The sequence below is a fragment of the Coenobita brevimanus genome, chromosome 56 (genome assembly GCF_032717465.1).
Source record: "Coenobita brevimanus isolate Jiangsu-jjx chromosome 56, ASM3271746v2, whole genome shotgun sequence".
NCBI classification, from domain to species: domain Eukaryota; kingdom Metazoa; phylum Arthropoda; class Malacostraca; order Decapoda; family Coenobitidae; genus Coenobita; species Coenobita brevimanus.
In genome coordinates, this window is record NC_137009.1 from 28518988 (window position 1) to 28540985 (window position 21998).

Consider the following 21998-nt stretch of genomic DNA (forward strand, 5'->3'; position numbering starts at 1 on the left):
AATGGCGGGGGACAGGACGACGTGGAGGCGATTTGTTTGTGGCCACCCCAAACGGGATTGAGGCGTCTGGCAATAGATAAAGATTGATAAATAATAATAATAATAATAATAATAATAATAATAATAATAATAATAAAATAATAATAATAATTAGAAAACGAAAATTGCCATTAGCAATTTCAATAACTCACACATGACAAGGTCACTCACACATGACCACAGTACATAAAAAAATAAGCAAAATTTTGAAATTTGACTTTAGCTGTGACCTTGAGTTTTGGGTCAAGGTCATTCACACTTGGTAGCCATGCATAGCATATGAAGTTCTATAAATGTACCAAGTTTGGTGATTGTAGGTTCTGTTTCGGTTTTTGTCATCGTGCGATTGAACTTTGACCCTGGCTGTGACCTTGAGTTTTGGGTCAAGGACATTCATCCTTGGTAGCCAGCAATTCACCGCATGACAAGGTCATCCAATTTCTTCTTCATTTCGACTGCGGGGGTCGATACCTATAACTAATTGGAAGTCTCTGTGATTTCCATAGGCCTCAGACAGTGTTCCCTTCGAAATGAAGGTAGTTGGGGATTTTGATCTTGGTTGTGACCTTCAGTTTTGGGTCAAGGTCATTCATACTGGGTAGCCATGCATAGCATATCAAATTCTATAAATGTACGAAGTTTGGTAATTGTAGCTCAGTTCTATCTTGGTTTTTAAAATTTTGCACTCAATGACCCCAGACTACTTTCCATTGACCTCTGGCCGATCTCAGAAACTACTTGCCCAAATGAGTCCATAGTCAATTCGGACATGCTCCCCGACCATGGCTATGTCCCACAAAAATTTCAGGTTTGTATCTTTATCGGTTTTTGAGAACTCTTGCATAGACAATTGTTATAGGTTTTTGTCTGTAACTCGAAAACCAGCAACTGGAACTGGATGATACTGGGTCATATGAAGCCTCCAGGTGGGGGACTTAGATGGCCAAGTATGATGGACGTAGCATTAAAATTGTGCGAATACGAGCAATCTACTTCTTTGGAAGAAAGAAATAATAATAATAATACTTATAATAAAAGTAATAAAAATCACAATAATAATATTGACAACAACAATAATATCACAAAAGGCACATACACTGGAGAATTTGTTTCAGAGGGAAATGTAAAAAAATAGGCAATCTTTGACAATGCCATCTGAAGGGCCAATAAAGTATTGATGACAACAGAGCAATAGGAGAAGTAAAAGTGAGTCTGAATTAAGAAAGAATAGATAGACTTCAGGGACTGGCAGTGGTTATCAGCTTTTCATGATTTGATGCTGTCAAAAGCCAATGTATAAAGCAAAAGTATTTACCAAACATTATGTTGTGCAATAATTTATACATAGTAAATTACTCACGGTGCCTTAAAGTTGTGGATAACGGGACAAAAAGGCTAAAATCAGAGTAACTTTGATGTATGTGAAAGGAGTGGGAGGGGGGGGGTGCTAAGCACACAGGGTATAAAATGAAATGCACAAATCCCCCTATCACGTTCTCTTTGTATGGTTTGGTATTCTCTAAAGTAGCGTTACCTATCTGGGCACCCTCTTTACAGCTATTTTACATATTGCTTTCGTGTCCATCTCTTTTTAGGAACTAAAAAACAGAGGAGGGGGTCCCTAGTTCCCTCACCCCGCCCCTTTTAGTCGCCTTTTACGACACGCAGGGAATACGGTGGCAATATTCAACCTGGCCGCAGAGTAGTAGTACCACACAATAGTGCGGCCAGATTAAGATGCGAATGAATGTGTTTGAGTGGATGAGTAAATCGGGAGTGTGTCGTCCTGCCTCGGCTACCTCCGTTTAGACAGATTGATAGATAGCTTTCGTGTGTTTTTGATCGTATTTGCTTTAGACGACGAAGTATTACGCCGAAGACAGCAAGAGATTGACATGCATTCAGCTACATATGACAGGCAGTCGGCTATTTATGACAGAGAGGGAGATGTAATTTAGCTGACGGTTAAACAAGTCTCAAAATATATTGGTGGAAGATAAAGAGGATGAAGAGTCGGGTGGATAAAGTTGTCAGATGTTATACTGTAAAAGTGAAGACTAAAGAAGTGCCATTGCTGCCACAATTTATGTCTCTGTATCCATCCAGAGACAGAATGGTGTTACTATGCATGCAGAGGTCAGGTTTTTCTTTTTTTACTGGGTAGTAATCTCAGGAGCGAGATGATATGCTCTTGATGCGATGGGGTTCAGGACGGAACCAAGTAAGAGGTACGAGAGGGGTCAAGGCTCTGAAGTGCAATGTCAGCACAAACAGGGATTCTATTGTACTCGTATATCTACCGTCAACAACTAAGTATGCATTCAGCGATATATCGAGGTCAGTCAAACACACCACTTTCACACTACACATACGCATGCATGGCGGTATATGTGTACCATATATTGGATAGAGAGCAGAAAGTGGATTAAAATATTAGTAAAACTTTCTCAGTTATAAGAATAGATTTGGGTGGGATGGAGTCAAGATGATATGAGTCTTTCTTGTAGAATAGGCTCACAGAAAACTCATATATCAAAGCACTGCACAAAATATGCTACAGGAAGGTGCAGGCACATCACCGATATAGGAAACTAATGGGACGACTCCATTGGGGCAGTTGCTTTCACGCCGTAGATGGGTCTGCTGAGTCATGTTGCCTGAGGTTGGGCAATAACAACAACAATAATAACACCTGTACAGCATTTTCTGGTGTTATGAGTAAATATTACTGTACACACTAAATCTTTTATCAGTCACAAAAAGGGTAGGGTAAAGCTCACAAGAAAACTAACTTACCGGTACTCTACCCTGTAACATACACACGAAACAAACTAGGATTCGTTTACAAAGAGGGGATCCATATAGGTATACAATACAATTGTAAAAAGGAGTTATTTTTCTTCTCTAACCAAATTACAAGTGGGAACTAGGTACTCATGGTTTGAGCAACTCGGAGAACTCGTTGATGATATAATCCACACACCAGTATTATATGGAGAGGGAAACCAAAAGAGGAAATGGTGCTGTGTGTGTATTTTGTAATCAAAGTGAACAAGTGTGTCTGGAGAAATGTGTCTAATGATACACAGTGTGTGTAGTGGGAAAAGCATCCCGAATGTGTCTACTGTAGAGATAAACTGTGTGTCTCTAGCTAGTTCCTCACGCTTATATTATAATTTACTCCCCCTCCTTAGACTTAGCAAGCCAACATCCTGTCTTAAGTATACTCTATAGCCCATTACACATTAAGGAGGCTTCTGCTGCCAAATAAAAGTTAACACATCCTAACTCTTAGCCAATTAGGAGTTATTAAGAAGGCAGAGCTGGTCAGTCACTGGAGAACACTCTCATTAGCTCCTCCTACAGGGTATGTTACACCCATTTTGTCAAGGACAAGATAGCTGCTGCATAGTATATCGAAACTTAGTGAATGTTATTTTGCCCAGAAACAGAAAATATGCAAAATTATTCAGTGATCTTATATGCTTTTTTGTGTTGAATATGAGACTTTCTTGTAGCTTTATAAAAAGAAAGACAGTGAAGTCATAAGTTTCCTCACTGTGGTGTCATTGACACTCCCAAAACTTAGTTAACCACGGCCATTTGTCTTATCTCCCTCCTTTATCTGTTGACCTCTTCAGCTTTCAGCCATTTCCACTGTGCACCATCTCCTTCTCCACTGTGTAACCACACCAGTTACACCTCCCTTCCTGAGGAGAGAAATTTACCAAGGGGAAATTTCTGGGTATTGTGCTAAATTAAATCCTGGGCAGGTAACCTGCTAGAATGTTAGTAACTCCATTTATATGTCGAACCTCTAGGGAGCATTATTGGAGAACTAGGGACCAGCAGGTCAGACTGAGATTTTTGTTCTTTAATTGGGACAAAAATTTTAGAGGGTGGTGATCAGTGTATATCACCACATTGCCTGACCCTGGACCAACATAAACTGAGAATTAAGTGTTGCAGAGCAAACATGAATGCAAGGTGTTCTTTCTCAGTAGTTGAATAATTTCTCTGGGCCTTATTGAATTGTTTGCTAAAATAGCACACAGACATCCCAAATCCTTGATCATTATCCTGAAACAAAACTGGCACCTGCCCCAAGGCTACTGGCATCAAGAGCTACTTTAGAGGGTTTATCAAAATTTGGAACTTTAAGCACAGGGTGACATTATAGGATGGCTTTAATTTTAGACTTCGACTCCTACTTGACTCCTTTCCTTAATAAATCCGTGAGAGGGGCTACAACATCAGAGAAGTTCAGGACAAAATGTCTATAGTACCATACCATACCCAAGAACTGCTGCAAGTCTCTTATTTTTCGGTTGAGGGGAGTTGACAATGGCCTGGATTTTAACATCAGGTGGGCTCACTTGACGTAATCGTACTTGAGCCTTTACCAATTCACATTTAGTCAAATTAAACAATAAATTAGGAGAGGACAGTCTCTGCAGCAAGGCATCTAGTTGGATCAAGTGTTCCTCCCAGAAGTTACTGAAAACAACTACGTCATCTGTATAAGTGATACATACCTTAAGATCGCTTGTGAGATAATTCATCAGTCTCTGGAAGGTGGCGGGAGAATTTTCATACCATAGGGCATGACTTTTCATTTATAAGAATTGCCACCGACCATGAAACAGGAAATTTCTTGAGCCTTTTCTTTGAATGGGACTTACCAATATCCCTTCAACAAATCTATCATGGTTATAAAATTTGCACTGCCTATAACATCTACACAGTCATCTACTCCAGGAAGTGGGTAGGTGTCAGTTTGGGTAAGGGAGTTGACTACAATAAAAAATGATATGACCCACCGGGTTTTGGGACCAATATGGCTGGGGAGCACCACTCACTTTAACATGGTTTGATCAACCTCCTCTTCTTGGAGTGTAGACTGCTTCTGAGGACTAGCATGGCAAGGTGACAGCTTTACAGGGCTGGCGTCCCAACATCCACGTCATGCTGTGCAGATTTCTGTCTGTCCTGGCATATCCCGGAAGACATCAGGGAACTTCCTGAGAAGGGCAACAAGTTCGGCACACCACTCTGCTGTCAAATAGGTGAGTTTATCAGTTAATGTATTCCATGCCTCCTGGTTTTCTCTCCAAGTAGTCGTCTGGTCCAAAGTCAAAGGGCAGCCCTCGTCCTCCACAATCTCGATAGCTGACATCACGCATGCAGCACTAGGGGGGTCTACATCTCGCCTGTGGTACTCCGTCAACGTAGGGGGAGTCTACAACTCGTCTGTGGTACTCCAACATATTCACATGGTACAGCCTTCGTCCCTTCCTCCAGTCTGGGGTTAAGATGACAATTAACCTCACCTACCCTCTCCTCTACTACATAAGGGCCTGCGGAATTTGCCTGCAGAGGCTCACCATGAATGGGAAGCAAGACAAGAACTTAATATCCTAGGTGAAATACTGTTCCTGACATTCTTGGAGTGGTCATACCACCTCTTCATCTTCTCCTGAGATGACTTTAAATTTGCCCTGGCTACTTCCATACTATAGGCTAATCTCTCTTTAAACTTTGTTGCATATTCTAGCAAGTTATATACTGTAATGTGGTCATCGTCCTTGACCCACTGTTCTTTAAGTAGTTTAAGAGGGCCTCTTACTTCATGGCCAAAAATTAACTGAAATGGAGAGTAGCCCAAGGACTCACTAGGTGTCTCTCTGGTTGAAAAAAGTACGATGGGCAAACACTTGTCTCATTCCTTTTCATTAACACACACTTTTTTAAACATACCTCTCAGAGTCTGGTGATACTTTTCTAATTCACCCTGACTCTTAAGATGATAAGCTCATGCAGTGATCTGGGAGATTCCTAACTCCTCAAGAGTTCGTCTGATACCCCCGGAATTAAAATTACCACCTTGATCTGACTGAATTTCCTTTGGGAGACCAAAATGGGTAAAGAGGGTCAGCATCTCTTTTACAACCAATTTAGTGAAATGTTTCTTCAGGAGATGGCTTCGGGATGTCTAGTGGCCATGTCCAACATCCTGAGAATGGATGGTGGCCTGAGGAGATTTGAGGAAAAGGATCAACAATATCCACATGAACTCTAATGAATGGCGCATCAAACATGGGTAGAGGAATCAAAGGAGCCGCTGGGATGGCCCTATTGTTCCTACCCACTGGCTGGCAGATATGACATGACCTGCAAAACTGGGAGACATCTCGACGGATCCCGGAAGAGAGTCTTCCTCTCCCCTAAGTGACCTGTTAAAGACGAGTCATGAGCAATGGACATAATTTATTGCCTATAGGGTTTTGGAACCACCACGTGATGTACAGTCTCCTTGGTATCATGAGCAACACTAGAAGGTCTCCATCTTTACATTGAAACATTATTTGAGCTTAAATGATAACATTCTGATAATTCAGACTCACATTCATCTTCCCTGACTGCTGCGTCATTTAAAGTGGGAATCTCCAGATCAGATCTAAGCATGTCAGCTAAGCCTGCACTTACATCAATCTGGTGAGAATCACTAACCTCAATCAGCTGAGCAAAGAACGTATTGCCATGCCCAATATTATTGTCGGCATTGCCATTGCTATTTCTGTCCACATTACCATGGCTGGCCTTCGCTGTAATAGCTCTAGTTACAGAACACTCGGGAAACAATTTAGAATATACAAAGTCCTATCCTCACTCAAGGAATTTCTTGACGCGCAGGGAACAGCACTCACTTGTCTTCCTGCCAAGTCATTAACTAAAAGGAAAGTGACCGCAAGGTAGCTGGTCAACAACACCCCCGCACACTGAACCAGTAATTAACTCTGGAACTTCATCTCAACTAGGGGAACAGATTTAAACTCAGGTATACCCTGCAACGTCACATTCACTAAGGTCAGCCACATTAACTATCCCCTTTAACATTAATGACTGTGAAGCACCTGTACCTCTAAGTATTGTGACTTCCTTATCACCTTTCCCATCAAGTAAAACTAACTCCTTAGATATGAAGTTAGAAAATAAATTGTCTGGAGAGGAGTCATTTTGTGTACTGCTCGGGAGTGGCCACTCTGATGGAGTCTTATTACAACCATCACTTGATCGTGGCGGCTGCACTGCTCCAGTCTTACTAGAGTCAAACAACGGCTCCACAGGAGTCTGAGTCAACACTGACTGCTCCTTTCTGGCCTTATCAACAATATGTACCTGCTGGGGTGGGGGTGTCTGACTACGCTAACACTATCTGTGGGTGGCTGCTCTCTGTTGGTGTGAAAAGATCCCCAAAAGTTTATCAAGGTAATATGTTTAGCTCTGGAACCTTGCCCATGCTTCTTCCCGTACTAACCCTCCAAATGTCCCGGTTTCTTGCAATAGTGGGAAAATCTGACACTTTTTTCTGACCCTCTGGCAACACTGTCCTCACTTACTTTAGTGGAAGTAACATTCTTTGGGGTTTCAAATTTTCCCAGTAGTGTCACTTGACATTGTGTCCTTTGCAAGAGAAGGGTTCACAAAAACTGGTTGATCAACTCTCCTACCCTTAATAAATGACTGAGGCTTACGTTCATGCTTATGAATTATATTATAATTATCTGCTACAATGGCAGCCTCCGCTAGGGTATCAAAATCTTTCTCTATACTAGGTGAGTAGTAACATCCTTCTCTAGGTTACCAGTAAAGTTTCCCCAGTTTAGAGAAATCATTAACTTTCTTAGAATGCAATCATTGATCAAATGAATCTGTGAGTACTCCACATGAGTCTGATCTTTCTTTTTAAAGGCAGATGTAAATTTAAGCCTATATACCTCTGGCGTGAGCTCATATGCTTTGAGAATGGTATATTTTACACAATCATAGAACATTAATTAACTGATAAAGAAATATAAGGCTCTTGAGCCTTTCCTTTTAAAACACTCTGCAGCAGTATTAACCAAAGCCTTTTGGGCAATAAGGACGACCTACCACCTTTTCAAACATTTGGAAGTACTTAGTGGCATCTTGTTCATTAAAGGGATATAATAAGATTCCCTTGTAGACGAATTTTGAGCTCGAGGTGAACTATCAGCCTGCCTTAGTCTGTATTCATGATCCTCTTCGATTTGTCTCATTTGAGCTTGTATTTCTAGTTCTCTTATTTTAGCTTGCTCTTCTAGTTCTCTCAGCCTAATTTTGGCCAACTCAAGTTGCACTTTGTCACCAGTATCATGAGTAGAATAATCACTGGAGGTAGGCATCTCCTGCACCAAAACCTCAGGGTCAACGCCTTGTGCAATATCAGTGTGACCAGATGACTCAGGACTCACTATGGACGACTTCTCAGTATTAACACTGCTCAAACATGGCATATTAGTCTTAGTGATTTTGGCAAAATACAGTATCTCAACTGGAAGGCCTGGGCAAGCAATATGAGGTCATGCCTTGTGAGCGTTTTCACCGTGATTGGGAAAGGCACAGATTCAAAAAAAAAAAAAAAAAAAAAAAAAAAAAAAAAAAAATGTCCTGACATCACTATCATTCCTTAGGCTCATAAACACTGATTATCGGTTAATTAGGTAAGAGTAAGGCCAAGGTTGCAAATATTATGTCACAGAGCTATCCTGGCAGGGTCACAAAATTTTTTAAGAGTATATATTACGGTGAACACTTAACCTTTCATCAATAACCAAAAGGGTAGAGTAAAGCTGACAAGAAAACCAGCTTACTTTAGTTTACACCGTAAAATACAAAAACAAACCAGGATTCGTTTACAAAATGGGGATCCATATAGGCTCAAAATACAAATACAAAAGGGAATTATTTCTCTTTCCTAACCAAATTACAGCAAGTGGAATCTAGATATTCACAGCTTGAAGAACTCAGAGAACTCACTGATGATATAATCCACACACCAGTATTATATGGAGAGGTAAACCAAAAGCGGAAATGGTGACCAGTCTGTGTGTTTTGTAATCAAAGTGTACCAGTGTGTCTGCAGAAATTATGTCTAGTGATACACTGTATCTTATTTTTTTTAATGCAAGAAAGAAGGAACCAACGGCCAGGGGCCCGCAAACCGTTCCTTCCAATAAAAATAAAAAAAATACAAAAGAGTCAAATTCAAGATCCGTTCATTTCGAGATTCCTGGACACACTGCGTTTGAAAGAGTGGAAATCATAGCTAGCAGGAAATACAGACAGAGGGAGACAGTTCCAGAGTTGACCTGTTGCATAAATGAAGGACTGGGAGTAACGGTTAACTCTTGTACTAGAGAGTTGGACAGAACAAGGATGAGAGTTTGTTGCTAGACGGGTGCTACGCGCCCGTCGGAGAGATGGAGGGATGCAAGCAGACAGTTCAGAGGAGCAGTGACCATTGAAGTAGCGACATAAAAGAGATAAAGATGCAACAGTACGGCGAAGAGACAGAGGTTGAAGGGAGCCAGAAAGAGGAGAATTGATGAGACGAAAGGCCTTTGACTCCACCCTATTGAGAAGAGCTGTATGTAGGGAGCCTTCCAACACATGTGAGTTGTACTCTAAACAGGGGCGAATAAAACCCGTGTATAAAGTCAACAACTGTGCAGGGGTAAGGAAGGTACAGAGTCGGCTTAGCACACCTAATCTCTTGGAAGCAGATTTTACCAGAGATGCAATATGATCTTTCCAAGATAAGTCCCGAGTGAAACCCCAGGCATGTTCAAGGATGATGCAAGATTGAGCTGGGTATTATTAAGCAACAGTGGGTACTCCTGTGGAAGATTGTGTCGGGTTGATAGGTGTAAAAACTGAGTTTTTGATGCATTAAAAACAAAATTATTTTCACCCGAGTTAGAGATACGAGCCAAGTCAGACATTAGATTTGCCATAGCCTCATCCTTTGTCTGTTGAAGCAACTGCCGAGATGGACGTTGCATCCCGAATGCGGCTAGAGATAAACTGTGTCTCTTACTAGTTCCTAATGCGTATGTAGTAGCTTTCTCCGCCTCCTGAGACTTAACAAGCCAATGTTCTGTCTATTACACACAAAGGAGGCTTATGCTACCAATTATAAGTTAACATATCGTAACTCTAAGCCAATTAGGAGTTATTAAGAAGGCTGAACTGGTCACTTACTGGAGAACACTCTACTTAGTTTTCCTACTGGGTATGTCACACCAAGGCCGTCTCTATGTGAAGGCCTGGATGTAAGATTGGTGACATCACAGGATTAGTTGGACCTCTATGCTGCCACTTGCTTGCTACTGCCACTCATACTACTATCTCCTTCCTTTGTCTTAAATTTATTGGCCTTATTTCTCGGCCAGCACTTACCTTTGACAAATATGATAATATTTTTCAATTAGGCTAGGTAACACCGACACTGTAAAGGAAAATAATAATGCTATTGAAGCTTCGCATTTTTATTTTCAGAAGCAATACCAATGGGTGTACGACTACTGTATGTAGAGAAACATAGAACTTTACAAAACAGAAACAGTGTAGTCATATCTAGTTTACTCTGACAAAACAGAAAGAACAGAAACAAAAAACAAAAAGAAACACAAACTTCTATCGTGTTATTTATACCAAAGTTGGTATAATCTAGAATGTGTGGGGATGCCACCAACTTATTTTAAGGTATTTCAGAAAGATAACTATGTTTGGCTCAGTGAACAGTATAAGTATACATTCAAAAATAAGATAATCAAAGCAGAAACATTAAAGGATAGGTTAATGAAGCCAGAGAAGGAAAATGCTAAGCTAGAGCTGAACTAACAAAGTACAAAGAAAAATTCCATAAAATTCGGAACATAACCAATGATTGATGGTGTGGCATCTTCAATGCTCCTTTTCTCTCCGTAAGCAAACTGCAAAGTATCCATACTATATTTAGCCTGCCCATACAAATATTTTTTTGATAACATGTTCAAAACATTTCATAAATATACATGTAAAAGTCACAGGTCAATAATCATTAAGGAATTTTGGTGTCCTGGTTTTTGGAACAGAAATTTTCCAGTCTTCGTATGCATGCCTCGTTTAGAGAACGTATGAATATTTCACACAGAATTGGAGCTAGTTGTTCCTCACAGAGATAAACCATCTTTGTATTTATTTTATCAGGGCCAGCCGCTTTACCATATATTACCCTCTTCAAGCTGCCCATGATATCTAATTGGGTTAAAACTATTTGCTCATCATTTTTAGTTTTCAAGAATTCAAAGATGGTGTGTTGATGCATGGAAAAGTCATGGGTGTCAAGCCTACATTAGAAATCATTTAGTTCATTACAATATTTTTCAGGATTCTGTACATCTGGCATTCCTGCCTTCTTTGTAAAACTAGTGCTTTTCCTAAGACCATTCCAAGCTGCCTTTGTGTCATAGCTAAATAAGTTTTCAGTTTTCTCTGTGTACCTTTTTTTTTTTTTTTCCCTTAGACAATCATAAAAACTTTTTTCTGTAAAGTTTTTAAATCTGCCCTATCGTTGCCTACGACACAACGTTTCTTCTCATTCAACAATTGTTTAAGTTAATCTGTGACCCAGGGTTTAATTGGGTAGCATTTCACTTTTAGTTGGAATCACAATATCAGCACAGAAAGAAATATATAAATCTAGAATATCAACATTGTGATCAATACTTGCAATTACATCATACAGTACTCTCCTTCAGTCTGATCTAAACATAAGAGTTTCTCATGCATCTGCACTCCATGTCTGGACATATTTCACTACAGGTTTGGAAGTTTTTAGCTTTTGCCTATAAGTGGATGTTTAGAGACAAATCATGGCCCAATACTCCTAATGGTTTAAGTTTTTTAAACATATACCCTCATTTTATGTTGTAGTAACAGTGATCCAAGATATTCTCGCCTCTTGTTGCAAAATCAATATATTGCTGGTGATGAGAAATAGTTCTTAAATGTGAACCATTAAAATTTCCTGTTATTATTTTAACTGCATCTGGAGAACTAGATTCAATCTTGCCCACTTCATCATGCAGGTGTTCTTCAGCAACTTTCACATTTACACCAGGTGGGATGTATACAACTATGAAGAAGATATTGTTAATCCCCTTGGAATATAGAATGGCCTCAAAGACAAAGACATGAATTCACTATTGTCATTAGAGATCTTGTTCACAACAGTTATATCCCTGCACCGTCGATTGTTGATACAAACTCAAAAATCACACCTTTTTTCCCTGATTCTTTTGATCTTTCACTTCTGATTAATTTGAAGCCATCAATTTGATAAGAAGAGTCTTGGTTACTCTCTGTGTCAAGCCAAGTCTCTGTTAATCAGATAGCTGATGCATTTCGGTATGCATAATTCCATTTGCATTGGGCCGCCAGTTCAACCACCTTATTCCTTAAAAAGCGGACATTGCCTGACACACACATTGGTAGAGGAAGTTTTGGACCCCTCCTTCTGCAACATACTCTTACCCCGCTACGCCATCCTTGCTTTCTTCCATACCCAGTACGTCTGATCATCTCAGGAATTCCATTTATGGCTGTTGTGCCGAGAGAAGCCACAGACATTAGTTCGTCACGGCTGTATACGAGCCTCTGTCACTGTTTACATTCAGCCCCCCATTTCCGTCAGTTGACAGGGACTCCTCACTAAAAATTATACCTTCCAGCACATAGCGACAAAGTAATATGACAAAGGTCTTGCTCAGCATGATCACTAGTCATTTATGCATTGCCTGGTATATCTGAAGTCACCTCAAGCAGTGAAAAATTGCTTATAAACTCGTAATAGTGGGGAGCTTGAAGACACACTGGTCGCTCTCTGTGTGGCGCCCCTCCAACTTTGACTAACCGACTTCTACTGTGACATCATTGTCAGCTGGCAGCAGTACACCCAGGCCTTCACACAGGGATGGCCATGGTTACACCCACTTTGTCAGGGACAAGGTCGTTCCTGCACTGTATGTAGAAAATTAGTGAATGTTATTCTGCCCAGAAACAGAAAATACCCAAAATGATTTAGTGACCTTATCTGCTTCTTTGTGTGGAACAGCGGCCCTACTCGCAGCTGTGCAAATAGCAGAAAAATGGTGAGGTCACAAATTCTCTAACTCGAGTGACACTGACGCTCCCAAAAATGGTTTAGTGATCTCGACCATTCGTCTTATCTCCCTCCTTTATTTGTTCACCTCTACCACTTACATCCATCTCCACTCTGCTCCATCTCCTACTCCACTGGGTAACCACACCAGTGACACAGGATATATTTATTTTTCTTACTAAAAATGACTTTAAAACTGGAAAAACTATGGGAAGTAGAAAATTATGCAGACCAGGCATTGATAGTGTTGGCAGAGCTGTTCTTAAACAAACAAATCTTTGCGAACTGCGTAGAAGGTGAGGCAATCAGTAATGTGAAGATACGAAGTTTCGGTCCAACGTACACTTCTATTAAAACCATGAATTTACCGCACACCCAAGCTGGTCACAAGAAAGCTCCTTGTATTGTATTTAGTCTTAACGACGGGTCTATGGCTGGCAAAGAAGCTGTTTCATTTAACTGAAGACACGCTGCATGAGATGGGAAGAAGGAGTCTAGATAATAATTCCCGATAACACTACTTGTGGGTGAGTGATGTAGCACACAATGAAGTAAGCCTTGTGTATTCATTCACCTCTGACTCGCAGATTATACGTATTAGAAAAGTACTATATCTAATAATTTAAGTTAGTGATTTGCAAAAAGTAAGGGACATATTAAAAAGTCAACTCAAAAAGCCTACTGACTGACAAACAGGCAGGCCTTAGGCACGGTAAGGAAAGCATGGATCAGATGTTAACAATGAGGCAAATAGTGTGGCTGCCTTGTGAAAAGGACTAATGTATTGATGTTTATGTACAGTACAGTATCTATAAAAAGTGTACACAAGGCAAACAGAGAAGGTATATGGAAGGCTTTGCGTAAAATATGGTGTGGAGGGAAAGCTGCTGATTGTTGTTACGAGTTTTATAATGGCAATGATGCTTGTATAAGAGATGGGCGCCTTTCTTAGCGAATGGTCTACTATCACTGTTGGAGTAAGGGAGAGATGTCATGTCCACGTGGCTATCGTTATCTAGAGTACATGAACTGAATTATGAGATAGACAAAAACCCCGAATGATGAAGAAGGATGAGGATAGTAATGAGGGATGAAGTCTGGATTATTTCAGATCTGAAAATTACAGATACTATTGTAGGTGATGGCGACCATCCATTTTCTTGACGCAATGCTGCCCATTTCCTCCCTCCCTTTGATCATTATTTTTCTCTGGCCGCCCTTCTCTTTCAATAAGTGACAGCACTTATTGTCTCTTCTTTCCACTTCAGCTGCCTCTGCACTTAGTAGCCAAGGAAATTATTTACAATGCTGGTCAGAAATCATATAACCAAATAACAGGGTGATGTGGAACGTACTATGGTGACCCTTTAAACTAGATGGAGAAATATAAATGTTGCGTCCACTCGGGGACCAAACGTCCAAACTATTCCATGCGCCATTCTTTGGCTAATCACTGTCTACCGCAAGGGAACATTGGTTCACAGCACGTGACTGCTCTACAGAAGCGTTGCTTGCCTGAGGTTGATGGGTCACCTAGACCAGACAGACTTAGGTTGCTCAACAACAACGACAACAACAATAATAACAACAACAGAGGGTGCCAGCTTATAATGAACAGCAACTTCACAGACTGGTCGGGAGTTCTGTTGATGTCATCTTTTCTTGAAATGAAGTATAATATACAGGTAAAAATGATGTCATGGTGGTTAAGAGAGAAGGTAGCATTCGGTGAGATAGAAGAGAAAGATTGTTTTTTATCAGCTCCAGTGTGTCTGGCCGAGCTGCTTTATCAATGTTGAGGAAGTGAAATAGTAGCACACGGAAGGAAAATGGACGGTGCTATGAAGGCCTTGATACGAAACAGGTTTATACATTACCTAGCAACTGCATGAGAATTGCATGGAGTGTCAATACTCACATTAACATAACGGTGGGAGACCTTGGTGTGGCTTGAATGGGATAAGTCAGGAGCTAGAAAGGTGGAGATGGGGTTCTTTAGTAATGTGTTTTGTGTGTGGAGAGTGGAAAGGATAAGAAATAATCGTGGAGACGCGAGGTAAGGAAGTCAGTAAATAGAGTTCAACAGCGTCTTCTTAAATGGTATGGTCATATGAGGCGAATGGGTGTGTGTAGGATAGAAAAAGGAGTATATGTGAGGGAATATGAAGAGATAGGAGGCGTAGCAGGATAAGAAAAAGGGGGATAGATGTGGTAATTGACTATGAGAAAGAGAGGTATGGAGGCTGACCAGACAAAGGAATAATACACGGGATTGAGCTGGTTTGATGACTTTTGTACGGAGAAATGTAGGAAATGGGTTTGGCTTTTTTTTTTTTTTTTCTGTGTATGATAAGTTACGTACCGTATACCAATGAGATGAAGCCAGGATTCTGGGGCCTTGAATATTGAGTGAATGCGTGAGTGGACTATTTCATTGGACAAGCTGTTGATTGGCTCTTCTATCATACTTTTACCAGCCGCGATAGCGAAGCTGGTACAGTTTTCAGTGTGTGTGTGTGTGTGTGTGTGTGTGTGTGTGTGTGTGTGTGTGTGTGTGTGTGTGTGTGTGTGTGTGTGTGTGTGTGTGTGTGTGTGTGTGTGTGTGTGTGTGTGTGTGTGTGTGTGTGTGTGTGTGTGTGTGTTTTAGCATATCTTTGCAACCGCTCAAGATATTGTGACAAAATTTTACAGGTGTGTAGTAGGGAAAAAAATCGATCACGAGTTCGAAACAGGAGAAAGCAGGTCAAGGTCTGTGTGTCTGTTGGCATGATAACTTCTCAACCGCTCAAGATATCATCACAAAATCTTACAGGTGTGTAGTAGGGATGAAAATCTCATGCGAGTTCGAAATTGGTGAAAGTAGGTCAAGGTCTTATCGGCTCGCGGCTGATGTGATTCCCCTCTTAGGAGGGCCGCTAGTCTTTTCCATGTTTTCTTAACCATACCTCACCTCACCTGCAGATGGGGGAAAAAATGCGAGATGGTGGTGGTAGTGGTGGTGGAAATGTTGATGATAGTGATGATAATAATGATGATGATGATGATGATGATGATTATGATGATGGTGATTTGCATTGCATAATGATGTAGCAGCTAATTATCACGTTAGTGTGACCATATAACCAAATTATGGAGCATGGTGGTTAGTGGGTAATTGCGGCGCTCCAATCGGATTGAGCCGGTGAGGGTTTATATCCAAAGGGTGGTTGGGGTTTATTGCTCAAGTAATGCCACTCAGGGATGAGTGAGGCTGGTCACTCTCATCTTAAATGTCAGGACCAACTTGCCTAGCCCCGGGCTCCTACGCTCCATGCTCCTCATGGGGCAACGTGGGACTGGATGATGGATGGATGGATGGATGGATGGATGGAGATAATCTATCTATCTATCTATATACCTAGGCTGCTTCCCCCAAGGAAAGGGAGGAAAGGGAGATAATACTTCACTGAATTTTGTGTTACAGAGACATACACAGGTCAGTTTTTTGTTCCAGTGGAATTATACTTGCAGTACCCCACACTTTAGGCAATGTATCATTTTTAAAGGGAATACTGTCAGCAGCTGTCAAGTAACTTATCCCTAGAGCAGAGGCATCATCGTGAAGATGTAGGCCTAATCTTATCTGCAGTTGATTGATCATTATATAAATATGGAGGTGTAACTTGCTAAATAAAAAGCTTTTAATAATGTTAATCTGAAACGTATACTTCATATTTCAAAATACAATTCTAGGCAATTTTCCTCAGTATCAAGGCGGATGATATATATTATGGAAAAAAATACTACAGTGTACGTATAAGAGAATAACATGGACAAGGAAGCACGGAACAGGTTTGTATATAAATTACAGTACTTGTATTAAGAGTGAGTCATTTTGGATGTCAGGTAACATCAGGACAGAGTGATAACCTATTGGAGACAATTTTAACGAGAAGGAGCACTCAGAGATGCGACGTCGGGGTTCTACAACTGATTTATGGGCCGAACATTTTACTTTTGCTTATGACGTTGACCTTAGATCGATGGCTCTCAAAACTGAATTACTTCATCCTTGCATGACCCATAATACTTCCATCAACATTCGTCAAAATTGGCTAAAAAATGTTCAAGGTGACCTTGCCATATAACCAAGGCATTTGGCCTTCCTTTCTGGCCTTAACCTTTCGACACATTGTTTTCAATGTCGAATCCCTTGACCCTTGCCTTACTATGAACCCTCCCACCAAGTTGATTTAAATCGATGTTTAAGTTTGCCTTGCCATGTGACCTTAACTTTTGACATAATTATCTCCTAAACCACAGGTCAGCAACTTGTCTAACACTCAACCATTCGACCAAGTCTGGTGAAAAACAGATCAAAACTCTGTTACTTATTTTGTTCACGCACAATCGCACGGGTCGATTTTTGACATTGCTGTTTGGCCTTGACCTACGACTGATTATTCTTAAAACTGAACCCGTTCATTCTTGCCTTGCTCTCAACCCATCCACCAACATTAATATAAACTAAAAAGAAATACTGATTACAATAAACTAATATTGCTAGATCATAATTTAACCCATTCCTGTGACTTCGAATTTTGACTATTTACCTATCGATTGCCAGACTCCTTAATCCCGTAAGGGGTGGCCACAAACAAATCGCATCCATGTAGCACTGTCCCCAGCCATTTCACTGCCCTGCTCCCAGCTCACACCTCCCTCTCTCATATACCTCTCCACTCCATCCCTCCTTCTCATCCTTGGCCACCCCCTTCCTCTCCCCCCCTCCACCTCACTCACATACACTCTCCTCGTCAGTCTGTCACTCTCCATCCTCTCCAAATGGCCAAACCACCTCAGTGTGTTTCTCCTAAAGCTTCCTATCACAACCACATACACACCACAATGCTCCTTCATTTTCTCATTTGTCAGTCTGTCTCTCCACGAGACTTCACATGCTCCTCTCAATAACTCATTTCCACTGCTCTCATTCTTGACTTGTGTCCCTCCAGCAAGGTCCAAGCTTCACTTCTATGTGTTAGAGATGGTATCACAATACTGTCATGTAGTAACTTTTTCACTTCCATGCTCACTTCCCTGTTTCTTATCACTGCTTTCAAGGAACCGGAAACCTTTCTTCCTTGGTGTACCCTTTCAAGCACTTCACTCTCTAAACTTCAATCCTTACTCATCACACTACCCAAGTACTTAAACGTACTTACATTTTCCATTTCCTCCTCATCCAGCTTCATTGTACATTCACTGACTTCACTTCTCACGAAGACCATAACTTTACTTTTCCCTACATTCACCTTTAGATTCCGTTTCTTACACACTGTCCCAAACTCATCCACCAAGCCTTGCAGTCCCCCTTCGTCTTCACTTAACAACACAGTGACATCTGCAAACAACAGTACAGGGAGTTTTCAAACACTGCCCTCTCTCACTAGGGCCGCCCAGCATCCACTGCCCTACCCTGTATCTCTTTTATAACCCCATCCATATACAGATTGAACAACCACGGAGACATGACCCATGCCTGTTGCGATCCAATCTTCGAATAGAAAAATTCACTCAGTTCACTATCCACGCACACTGCAGCCTTTGCACCCTCCTACATACTCTTAACGGCATTCATCAACTTCCTATCTACTCCACATATCCTTAATACTTTCCACAATCTTCGTCTATCCAGCCTGTCATATGCTTTCTCCAAATCCATGAAGGCCACATACAACTTCTTTCCCTCCTCCAGAAACTTTTCCACTGAAGATCTAAGAATGAATATCTGATCTACACAACCTCTTCCTTTCGTAAAACCTCCCTGTTCTTCTCCAACTAATTCTTCTCTGTTATTTCCCTAAATCTGTCAATAAGTATCCTGCCACATACTTTTCCTATTACACTAAGAAGACAGATGCTCTTATGATTACCACACACCTCTTGTTCCCCTTTTCCTTTGTAGAAGGTAATAATTATACCTGGCTTCCAATCCTCCGTCTATCTTCCTCCCAGGCGAATCTGCACATCTTCCACATCCCTTCTACTACTACCTCTCACCCATGCTTCAGCATTTCATCACACACTCCATCAGTTCCTGGGGCTTTCCCCATTTTAACTCTCTTCATTGCTTCCAGAACTTCCATCTTACTGATTTCTTCCTCTCTTCTCATATCCCTCCATCTCCCAGCCATTCCCCAGCCACTTACACTCGCATTACTTTCATTCTCTAAGTTCAACATTTCCTTAAAATGTTCTCTCCATCTGCTCACTTTTTCTCCCTTTTCCATTAGTAATTAACCATTTTTATCTTTCTCTCCCAAACTAACTTCTTTAGCACTCTGTCTAACTTTCTTCACCTCTTTCCAGAACTTTTTTTTTTACACTCTGCACTTTACATTCAAATTCCTTCCAAATTCCACGTCCACTCTCTTCTTACTCTCTCTTACTCTTCTTCTCACCTCTCTTCCTCTCAGCTTATAACTCTCTCTTCCGTCTCTCAACTTCTTCCACGCCCCTGTTTCTCATCTACTCACTATATGCTTTCTTCTTTTGTGCCACAGCCTCTCTCACTTCTTCATTCCACCATGCTGTTCCCTGCACCCCCTTTCATCTTCTCTTCACCCCACACACCACCTCACATGCTGCACAGATTTCTTCTGTGAATATCTTGCACACACCTTCCACGTCCCCCATCTGCTTCAGTCTGTATTTACCCAACTGCTCCTCCACTTCCCTCTTATATTCTGCCTTTTTCCCATCGTCTTGTAACCTTTCCACTCTACTTGTATGAACTACTTCCTCCTGTCCTTCCCTTCTTCTATATTTCCATTTCTTTTGGACCTTGATTCTATATACTCTTGCATCCATTACACATCTCATCCTGTCATCCACACACACAATCATTGCCTTCCGTTCATTCAGTTCGCCAACTGGCCTTCTTATCACTCGCCACGTACACCTATGGATCATTTTGTACCTGAAGAGGGTATTGGCTATCATTAACCCCTTCCCGGCACAAAAGTCCACTAAAACACTGCCATTCTCACCCACCTCTGCAGGCACACCCCACTCACCAACTACTCCATCCACCTTCACATTCCCTACTTTTCCATTCATATCTCCAATCAAAAACACTCTCTCATTCCTTTCAAACTTTTCCATGCACACTTCCACATTTGTCCAGAAGTCTTCTCTCACTCTGTTTGCACGATCTTGCGTTGGCGCATACACGCACGCAATCGCCAACATTTGTAGTCCAACTTTCAATCTTACCCACACAATCTTTGAGCCAACTGATCCATACTCTCTTATATTCTACTTCCATCTGTTGCTCACAACAATACGCACTCCTACTTTTGGTCTCTCATTCTTAACTACATATTTTTCTTTTTTTTAATGTCAGTTCCTGGGAAAATCCTCAACCCTTCTTCCAGGTTTGGGTGAAATCGGATAAAAACTTATTTAATCCCTTCTCCCCCCCCCCTCTCTCTCTCTCTCACACACACACACACACACACGCACGCGCGCGAAGTGAAACAATTCCCCGCTGTCACCTCGAAGTCACGCACGTAATAATCTGAAGCTAGGAGCGTTTTGTTGTGGAACGGATAATCGCTGGCATTTCACAGAATGAAACATCATTGGCTTCGAACAAACCTGAGAGTGTTTATCAGGACAAATTATGGAGATGGCTCCATGAGGACGAGTCGACTGTTACTTGCCTTGCCACTTACCCTGTTTTAACTGATCCTTGAAGTGAAGATCTTCCAAACCCCAAAGAGTGTGTCTGCCGGCAATGGTTGGACTAATTTCGTAAACTTTCGTCTTTCTCTGGTCTCATGCAATTCATCATGTCTGCCCTTCACTCAAATAAGAGTCATAAATGCAAACTCGATTTTAACTCTTGGACAACTTGTAACTGACTGTGGTCATTGTATATGAGTTGAGTAAATGTTGGTGAGCCTTTGGAGAGAGAGAGAGAGAGAGAGAGAGAGAGAGAGAGAGAGAGAGAGAGAGAGAGAGAGAGAGAGAGAGAGAGAGAGAGAGAGAGAGAGAGAGAGAGAGAGAGAGAGTTTAGGTGAGTCTTCGTTTTGCCTGATATCAAACACTTTTTTTTATTCATATACACGGAAACATGCTGGTGTGTGTGTGTGTGTGTGTGTGTGTGTGTGTGTGTGTGTGTGTGTGTGTGTGTGATGACTCAGATGATCGATTATTAATTACTTAGAACCATCGATGTTCAACCTGTGATATATGTAATGCGTCCTGGTGTTAGTTTTGCTATAAGAATAGCCGTATTAACTTCCTTATGCGTCTTCCCTTAATGTCAATACGTGTTAAAAAAAACAAATCTTCCCTTAAAGTGAGGGTCAGAAGTGAACAGATAAGATTTAACTAGGTGGAAGGGATCTCTACTGATAAGTTACAAAATTATCGCTGACAGTATTTCCTTTCCGAATCTTGAGTCTTGAGTGTGTTGTTATTTAGGAGACGTGGCTGGAGCTAACTCTGTGGCTAGAGTGAGAAGTGGTTGGGAGAAGTTCAGGGGGCTGTTGCCTCTCCTGACATTGAGGGGGCCCTTCCTCTGTGCTAAGGGATCTTTGTATGTAGCATCTGCTAGTAGTGCAATGCTGTATGGTAGTGAGACCAGGGCAGTAAAGGAAGAGGATATTCGCAGCCAAAGTACAGAAATGACAATGATTAGGTGGATGTGCAGTGTGTCCCTGAGTGCGAGGCCTAGTGGGGGCTAGGTTTACAATGGAAGAGTTGAGGGGCAGGGTGGGACTGGAAGGTATTGCTGTTGTGATGAGGAGAGGTAGATTGAGATGGTTTGGGCATGTGGAGAGAGTGGGGAATGATAACTGGGTGCAGAAAGTTAGAAACGTCAATGTTCGGGGTAGGGTTGCAGGAGGTAGTCTGCAGAAGACCTGGTAAGAAGTCATTGAGTGTGGCCTCAGGGATAAGG